Below are 10,335 nucleotides of genomic sequence, written 5' to 3' on the forward strand. Positions count from 1 at the left end.
TTTCTTAGTGTGTGTCACACGTATTTTAGGACGGCATTTCTGTCCAGACGTCTTATAATGCTATTTCTCTCGTTCTTACGTTTGCGATAGAGGATGGAAGATCGCCGCGACTCCCACCACTATTCCCTCTCCAAGCGTCCGACGATCGTATACCGTAGCTCCCTCCGCCACTCCGTGCTGCTCTTAGCTCACCTACACGCAGCAGTGTATGAGTGACGCGTTATCGTGTGCGAGTCACACGGATATTCGGACGGCATTAACGCCGGTGCGTGTACATATATGTACACTATGGTATATGCACATGTATCACGAATATTGAATGTACTGAACATTTCATTCAACGTATGTGCATGCGATATGTTTCGAAATATATTCAGGGTTGGATAAGTTAACTTTTTTTTTTAATTAAGTTAAGTTAAAGTAAATGGCTTTGAAAATTTAACTTAGTTAAGATAAAGTTAATCTATAATGAAATTAATTGAATTAAAAGTTAAGTTGATAAAAAAAAAAAATTAAAAAGTTAAAAGTTAAATTTGTTTCATTTTATGACTTCAGGTTTCAGTTTTACAAATAACGGAAGAAACAAATATACACCTTATTTGAAAACATGTTTTATTTATAGATATTTATTAAATTTAAGTAATAAAGTTTTTTGGAAAGGACCCCGCACTAATCATATGAAAAAAGTAATTTCAATCGAATTGACTGAAACTATGATATTTTGTAGCTTATGAGGTGCTGATAAAAAATCTTCAACAAAAAGTGTGAAAAAGTGGGAAGTTTTTTTCTAGCGCTATTAGAAAGTAGCTATTTTAGGTCTAACCGAACTTTTATCTACAGTACATAGATTACTTTTTTAACATAGTAGACATTTATATATAAGCAGACGTGTGTCCATTATTGAATAAATTCATGTCTCAATATATGTATATGGTGCGGGAGGAGGGTGTAATATGGATGTGTATTGATATGTGTGTATTTGTGTCGATAGTTATTCTATTAGTATATCTGACATTATTACGTCCAAAATGTTGGAGTGGGTGTATGCATGCGTACGTGTGTGTGTTGGGTGGGTTAGGTTAGGTTAAATTACACATACACACGTACGCACGTACACACACACACACACACGCACACACACATTTTTTGGACGTAATAATGTCAGACATACTAATAGAATAACTATCAATGCAAATACACACATACCAACACACACCCATATTATACCTCCATCTCCCGCACCGCATACATACACTGAGACATGAATCTATTCAATACTGGACACACGTATGATTATATATAAATATTTAAACGAGTAAGCAATCTGTAGATAAAGGTTCGGTTAGACCTAAAATAGCAACTTTATAATGGCGCTAGAAAAAAAATTGTATTTTTTCATTTATACATACATTTCTGTATACATTTTCATATTTTTTATTGAAGATTTTTGATCACCTCCTCATAAGCTACAAAATATCATAGTTTCAGTCAATTCGACTAAAACCACTTTTTTCATATGATTAGTGCGGGATCCTTTTTATTAGACATTTTTCCTCAACGATTGCCAAAAATAAACTCTCCTGTACTAAACAGTCTTTCGACGTCCCGCGACAACTTTATGGTATGATTAAAGATAATTGAATTAAAAATTACCGATAAAATGTAACTAAGTTTAGTTAAAAGTTAAAAGAGTAAAAATGTAATTAAGTTAAAGCCATTTAACTTTTTAACTTTTTAACTAGTTACTACCCAACCCTGAAATTTGTTTGATAAGAGCATGTACCGCAAAACTTTTTCCTAGAAACCGTTAGAGGAGGAATTTGAACGCGAACAGATAGCGGGACTCTTCTCCCAAGATGCTTTGTATAGAAAATCTTAGTTGTAGTTTGATCTTGGTCACAGAAGGACATATTTCATTATGAGTGCTGCGTACGCATCTCTTGAAGCCCTGTTTTTATGTTTACATTTGAAAGGACCAAAAATGTCGTACGGAGTGGCTGTTAAGTACATTAAAAAGTCTAAGACATTTGTAAGTAAGTAGCTGAAACGCTATTTCGACATGAAAAACGTCGATGACCTGCCGGATCATGGCTCTGTGCAAGGAACGACGAAAAAGGAGGAATTGAGAATGATTTTACGAGTGTTTGAGAAGAATCCTCGTTTATCATTACATGGTGGATAAACGATTTTACATAAAAAAGGTCTAAATATATCATGTAATACTATATGAAGACGTTTACTGACTCATAAAGTAAAATTTCGAAGCACAATAAAGAAACCGTTACTGTTCGAAAAACACATCGAAAAAAGACTTGCTTGGGCAAAAAAAAATTTGGATCGCTATTGGGACAATGTAATTTTTTCAGATGAAACTTCTTTTTGGGCAAATTCTTCTATCAGACATGCCTGGTCTACCCACGCCAATAAATTCATCAAGCGGACCGTTAAACATCCGGTAAAGATGTACGCCTGGGGCTGTTTCTCAAAGCACGGATTTAGTACTTTGCACACCTTTACAAAAAATTTGGACACAAAATGGTCAAAATATATCAGAGGGTTTTGTTACCATCTACCCAAAAGTGGTTTAGAAAGGAAAATGAAAATTGGCTATTGCAAAAGGACAATAATCCAAAACAGAGTAGATTTTATACTGCGTGGAAACAAGAAAATGATGTTGACGTACTGGATTGGCCTTCACAGTCGCCAGATACAAGCCCCATAGAAAATGTTTGGGCGCTCATGAAGTTTAAGCTCCGAGGAAAAAAGACATGAGAATTTTGCACATGGCTATTAGAAAATAAAAGAAGACATCCTGGTTTTGTCCTCTAATTTTCTTTACAGACGAATCATATTTTACTCGCGAAGGTGTGTTTAACATTTATAATTCTCATATTTGGAGTGATGAAAATCCAAACGCATATCATATCAGTAGATTCCAACATAAATTTCAAATTAATTTGTGGGCTGGAATCATTAATGACCGAATGGTATTATCTTACATGTTAATTTTCTTATTAAAATTATCATTATATTAAATTATTGTATTCAAAGAAATGTTAATAATAATTAATGTTAATGTTGTACTATTTTAGATTGGACTATATGTTTTGTCACCGAGGTTAAATGGAAATGCATATTTCAAATTTATGATAAACGAGTTACAACAATTACTTGAAGATGTTCCATTAAATGAGCGATTAAATATGATTTTTTAACACGATGGAGCACCTCCTCACTTTACAAGAAGAGTCCAAAATATATTAAACGAAACATATCCAAATCGATGGATTGGACGTAACGGTCTAATTAATTGGCCACTGAGATCCCTAGATATAACGCCAATGGACTTCTTCCTCGGGGGCATTTAAAACAACATATTTATCAAGGCGAACCAATTCAAAATAAAGAGGAGTTGCATAATCGTATTAACAAAAGATTGGCAACATTCACTAATGAAATAATCAAAAATTCTGGTCGTGATTTATTAAGACGAGCACAATTATATATACAATCGGGTGGATGACATTTTGAGCAGCTTTTATAAATGGCCAAAAAAAATATTAAAAATATATGATTATTGTTGACATAAATACTTTTGTCTTAAAGTTTCTTTATAAAATTTTAATTTTTTAAATATAAAATATTTGATTATATAATAATATTTGATTATATTACATAAAAAATATGCGATTTGAAACCTGTTATATTTTTATTTTTTATGTTTGACTTAGCTATGATCACGTATTCAGATATTAAGAAGCTATTATTGTTATGCATTGAAAAAATATTAACAAATTGTATATAATAAGCAAATTATTTTATCTTTTATTTTAATGAAAATTTAAATATTTTATCAATTACTCCAATTATTCCATCTACAAAAAATTATTAAGTCTAAAGTTTCTTTCAAAAAAATTTGTTTCTAAAAAAATTATAAAGATTGATAAAGATTGATAAATGAAAAAAGTGTATTCGGTCGAAGCAGATCTTAGTTTAGATCTTACAATAATTTCAGCATATCAAGATTTTAATAAAAATTTAAATTGTTTAAGAAATATGGACAAATTAACTTTATTTCTTTGATTTATTAGAATTATACAATTTCACTCCTCCTAAAACGTGAAAAAAACGAAAATAATAAATTATTTTCCATGATTACTTTTCATGTTAGAAACGCAAAAATCCTTGTTACTCAAGTTAAATTTAATAATTCTAACAATAATAATTATTAATGTTTTTAGGAATCAGCTGTGTAGTAAAAATCAATATTAACCGTGAAGTCAATAACAAATAATAAAACGTTGTGCGTGCTGTATAATTACAGGCCTAAGTGCACGAATTCTACATGATATTACTGATAATCTTTGATCGGTTATAATTCAAAACCTATTATAGAACTATTTTTTGTAAAACTATTTGAAAAACTACTTGACATTTTTGTATTAGGATTTTTTACTCTACATTATCTTTAAAATACGCTATTAAACTATCTTACGGTAGTTGCAAGACACCTTGTATAAACTTACGAAATGCTTGAAATGAATAATATTTACTTGAATGCGATATGTACCAGGTATGTAAATATGAAACCGGAATTTTTGTATAGAAAATACACGTTTATTATATGAAAATGATAAAAAATATTTTATTCGAAGTATTGCCCATCGCTAGCTATACATTTTTCCCACCTGTCTGACAATTTGTGGATGCCACGTCAAAAAAACTGTTGCTCTTTTGAGGCAAACCAGTCATCGAGCCATTTTCGTACATTTTCGTAAAAAGTGAAGCGCTACTTAGCAAGTGCGTGTCTCATCGATGCAAATAAATAGTAATCGGACGGAGCCAAGTCTAGTGAGTAAGCCGCATGCGAAAGTATTTTCCAACTAAACGCCTCAATCGTTTCCTTGACCAGTTTTGTTGTGTGTGATGGTGCATTATCATGAAGCAAAATCACTTTTTGTTGCCTTTTTTTATATTCTGGTTGTTTTTCACGTAAAGCTTGATTCAAATCGATCATTTGTTGTCGGTAGCGTTTAGTATTAACGGTTTGGCCAGGTTTTAGCAGCTCATAATAGATCACATCCTTCTGATCCCACCAAACACAGAGCATTGTCTTCCATCCATAGCGATTTGGCCTTGCAGTCGATGTTGATGGTTCGCCTGGAGTTAGCCATGATCTTTTACGCTTAGGATTTTCAAAATATATCCACTTTTCATCGCCAGTCACAATTCGATGAAGAAATGATTTTCTTTTGTACCTGGCGAGCAGCATTTCGCAAGTGGTTTTTCGGTTTTCCTGCTGTCTTTTATTCAGTTCATGTGGAACCCATTTTCCCATCTTCTGAATCTTTCCCATGGCTTTCAAACGTATGGAGACGGCTTCTCGTGTCACATTTAATTGATCCGCGAATTGTTGTTGCGTTTTAGTGTCATCCTCATCTAACAATGCTTGCAATTCGCTGTCTTCAAACTTTTTCGGTGGTCTTCCACGTTCTTCGTTTCTCACGTCAAAATTACCACTTTTGAATTTTTTAAACCACTCAAAGCACTGTGATTTACCAAGAGCATGCTCACCGTAAGCTTCGACAAACATTCGATGCGATTCTGCAGCAGTTTTCTTCAAATGGTAACAGAAAATCAATGCTGTCCGCAAATCGTAGTTTTTAGGCACAAAATTCGACATGTTCAATGCTATTACAAACTATGCTGTTGTATGAAACTTGTATTGTTGTAAGTTGAAAATCTTTGTCAGAGATGTCAACAAGGAAATGGCGCCAATGACGCGGTTTGACGGTAACTACATTGACAGGGCCATCTATGGGCAAATTCCGGTTTCATATTTACAGACCTGGTATTTTTTTGTGCGTATAAGATTGTTTCTGGCTATGTATGTTGTTTCAACGTTTTTTTACCATTTTTTTATGTTTATAACTTACAGGAGACGCAAAATGTTATCTATTTGCGCCATTTAAGAAATTGTGCGATGAAATTTTTACCTGAAATTTTATATGGTGCATATTTAAATCTCGTAACCTTCCATCATTTGTAGGTCGTTTACACGCTATATCCCGTTAAACAATTTTAAAAGAAGACTGTGCTATCCGATTGAAATTTACCGGCTGGGAAAGCGATAGTTACGCAAAACCGTGCGTCGTCGAATACAAGAACGGTGTTGCCACCCAATATTGGAGCATGAACTTTTGTTTCTGTGAATTAGTACAGCAATTTGATTAAGCCAAGGCTTTTCTAATAGGGGTTGCCTGCCAAGATACCTTTACCAAAATAGGGTTAGCTCGACCCGTTGAAATGATTTACAAAGTAGCGACAAATTATGTTTTCTCTACAATTAGAGCTGATACACGTTCATGTATGCATACGTGTACACATATGCGCGTATGTATGTATATAAGTATGATGACACTCACAAGTGGAAGTAAAGGTTAATATTTATATTAACCTTTACCATATCCATATTAATTCGATTTTTAACTACTTATTATATGTGTCAAAGTTGTGACAACGAGATGAAATCAAAACTGTACCTAGGAAAGGTACATCCTCAAAAATGATACTAAATTATTCTATAATGACGTATTTACACATTATCTGGTCGCAAAATAACTAATAACTGTGAATCGAAATATGAAACGATCGCAAACGTTATCTTCATACATACACGCAAAAAAAATTTTATTTGATGTAACTAAATAGGAACCAACTGAAAATTAAGTGATCAGAAGCGATCTCTGTTATGAAAACTAATAATTCTAAATTAATTTTTAAATATATATTTTTTTATTAAAATCCCAAACTCCATTAAACACCGATGACTCAAATAGATTCCTTATATATGTTGCGAAAAAACTGCCTCCGCTAGGACTCGAACCTGGAACCTCCCCACTTTCCGGGCGGGACGCCTTTTCATTCGGCCACCGAGGCTTTGACAGTAATCTCGCAACACAATGTTTATAAATTCTCTAAGATGTAAGTTGAGAGAGAACGAAAGAGTCGATCTCGTAAGAAATGTTATTATACAGAGAGAGAGAGAGAGATAGCATATTCTTCCTGCCAATGCTTAAGATAAACCGAAATAATAGAAAGCTCCTTTGAATAGATAGATAGATTAACTAATAGTGAGATATTAAACGGCACATAAGCAGCAAGCACGGATGTCTTAGTGCTATTAAATACTAATATTACTTTTTTTTTTTTAATATTAATATGATTGTGGGAGGATAAAATTGTCCAGTGTGTTAAACGCACGTATCGAAATTTTTTCTTCGATTATCGTACGCGGAGAATCAACCTTCCATACTTAGACCGATCCTTGAGTCCCAATTTTTAAATATATATTTTTTTATTAAAATTCCAAACATACTGGACAATTTTATCCTCCACAATCATATTAATATTTAAAAAAAAAAAGTAATATTAGTATTTAATAGCACTAAGACATACGTGCTTGCTCCTTATGTGCCGTTTAATATCTCACTATTAGTGACTAATAATTCTGTTGTCGCAACCGAAAATATTTGTTTGAACATTCAACGATACATATTAGAACTCGGTTGAGACAACTGAAAACAATTGACTATACAGAAGCGCCATAAAGGAATTCTTTTCCTACAGCCGAGTTTTCGTCTGATCCGTGAGCAACAAAAAATTCGATTGCACCAACAGAATTGTTTTTTCCGTGTAAGAAAGAACAATTAAACATTTGTCCTTTATGACTGCGAGTAAATGAGATTCTCTTAATTATGGTTCAGAAAAGCTTTAATTAACACAAGCTATGTGCATGAAGACGAAGCTATGTCTCATGGGACATGCGATTATGAAACCAGAAAATATATATAAGGTGTAGTAAAAAGAAATTCATTATTTTTACATGAAATTGAAGGCTTTATTTAGCATAGTTAGAATAATCCGATTTAGGTCAAATATGCACCGTTTTGTTCGATAACTTGTTGCCATTTTGAAGGTAATTCCATTATGCCTCTCTCATAGAAACTCTTGTCCCTATTGGCAAAAAACTGGGACAGTCGATTTTCATAAGCTTCTCTTGAGGCGAATTTTTCACCAGCAAAATCATTCGCCATAGACAGGAACAGGTGGTAATCACTTGGTGCCAGGTCCGGACTATAAAGGTGGATGCATAAGAACCTCCCAACCAAGCTCCCGGAGCTTCTGGCGAGTCACTATCGATGTGTGTGGCCTGGCGTTATCCTGATGGAACACAATTCCTCTCCTATTGGCCAAAGCTGGCCGCTTCTGGGCGATTGATTCCTTCAGACGGTCCAATTGTTGACAGTACAGGTCTGAATTAAGAGTTTGGCCGTAGGGGAGCAGCTCATAGTGGATGATTCCCTGCCAATCCCACCAAACACACAGCAAAGCCTTTCTGACCGTCAATCCTGGCTTGGCCATTGTTTGCGCCGGCTCACCGCGTTTCGACCACGACCGTTTTCGCTTGACGTTGTCGTAAGTGACCCATTTTTCATCACCAGTCACCATCCGCTGCAGAAATGGGTCGATTTTGTTGCGATTCAGCAGCGATTCGCAGATGGAAATTCGGAAATATAAGATTTTGTAATACAAAATTTCATTAGGATTCACATATTAGGTATACAGAGATGGACATAAAATCAGGTTACGCGCGCGTTTCAAACTTTTATTTAATTTTTATTTTATTAGTCAATTATAAAGAAATATTTCATCAACGTAAATTTATTAATTATAATATATGTGTCAGACATTGTTTAACAAAGTATATATATATATATATATATATATATATATATATATATATATATATTATATATACACAGGGTGTCTGAGACCACCCGTACACTCCTTTTATCTCGGAAACAGCGCATTTAAAAAAAAACGTTTTAAAGAAAAGTTGTATGGTTTCGAGATATACATAAAATGGTGTCATTGATTTGACCTTGGATGGCGCCGCCAAGGTCAGGTCAATGTCAACTTTGCTTTTTTAAATAGAAATATGTATTTTTTTATTACGGAATTTTATTCTACGTAAAGAAACAGTTTTGTTTGAAAATTTTTTTCATACATCCTCATTTTTTAAGATATTTACGAAAATATTCTCTCGAAACCATACAACTTTTCTTTGAAACGTTTTTTTCTAAAATGCTCTGTTTTCGAGAGGGGTGTACGGGTGGTCTCAGACACCCTGTATATATATTTATATATATATATATATATATATATATATATATATATATATATATATATATATATATATATATATATATATATATATATATATATATATATATATATATATATATATATATATATATATATATATATATATATATATATATATATATATATATATATATATATATATATATATATATATATATATATATATATATATATATATATATATATATATATATATATATATATATATACAGGGTGTCCCGAACCTCCATGATGACCCTTGATGAGAACGTAGAACGGATTGAGGTGAGTAAGAAAGTCCTGTGCCGTTTTACAATATTCGCAATAGTTTTTGAGAAATTAATTATTTTATCTCAACAAATCAGCGTACAGAAAGCGGTAGCGGAAAGAAAGATGCTATCGGCACCGATGTGCGACCATGCACTCGCAAATCGCATCTCGCCGCGTCCCTCCGCCCATAGCTACGAGACACAGCGAGGCGTGATACACTGACATATTTGCATGACATATCCGTGTACCGATTCGACGCCGAATCGAAGCGTGTCGCCGCTGCGGCTGCACATATGTATGTAGAGATGACACAGCGAGCGAGATGACATAGCAAGCGAGATGACAAAGCACACGAATTGTGTCAAAAAAGGTTTCAGACACCCTGTATATATTGTTGCGCTCATGCCTTTGGGATATGTAAAGATACCCGATTGATGGTCTAGGATGACAAGCGTTCTTTGACATTGGGTTGTTAGGGGAGTAAACAACAGCTGACGAGAGAGTTTGACGAGAGAGCGACACGAACTAAGCTGACGTGTTACGGTTTTTTGCGACGATTTCGTGTAACATCTAATTGAAGCTGTAAATATACACTTATTGTTCTTTATAAAATCAGCTTACTTATTCTCTTCCGAACGCTTACGCGAGTGTGGTGTGAACGTAATAATATACAGGGTGTCCCGAAGTCCCATGATGACCCTTGGTGAGAACGTAGAACGGATTGAGGTGAGCAAGAAAGTCCTGTGCCGTTTTGCGATATTCGCAATAGTTTTTGAGAAATTAATTATTTTGTCTCAACAAATCAGCGTACAGAAAGCGGCAGCGGAAAGAAAGATGCCTTCGGCCGACGTGCGACCG

General features: G+C 33.9%; 1 long non-coding RNA gene across 2 annotated transcripts in view; it reads left to right on the top strand.

Annotated features, from left to right (window-relative positions):
• The window catches only part of LOC116850424, a 100,780-nt gene extending 91,284 nt beyond the window's left edge, over positions 1-9,496 (top strand). The window contains exon 3 of one of the 2 annotated variants that reach the window (XR_004379340.1): positions 9,441-9,496. This is a non-coding gene — a long non-coding RNA (uncharacterized LOC116850424). Of the gene's footprint in view, positions 1-2,366; positions 3,751-9,440 lie in introns of those variants that run through there. The other variant, XR_004379341.1, reaches the window with a different exon arrangement.
• The last annotated feature ends 839 nt before the right edge of the window (positions 9,497-10,335 follow it).

This window comes from Odontomachus brunneus, unplaced genomic scaffold, assembly GCF_010583005.1.
Source record: "Odontomachus brunneus isolate Ranch 3 - 2012 unplaced genomic scaffold, Obru_v1 Obru_scaffold_145, whole genome shotgun sequence".
Classification (NCBI taxonomy): domain Eukaryota; kingdom Metazoa; phylum Arthropoda; class Insecta; order Hymenoptera; family Formicidae; genus Odontomachus; species Odontomachus brunneus.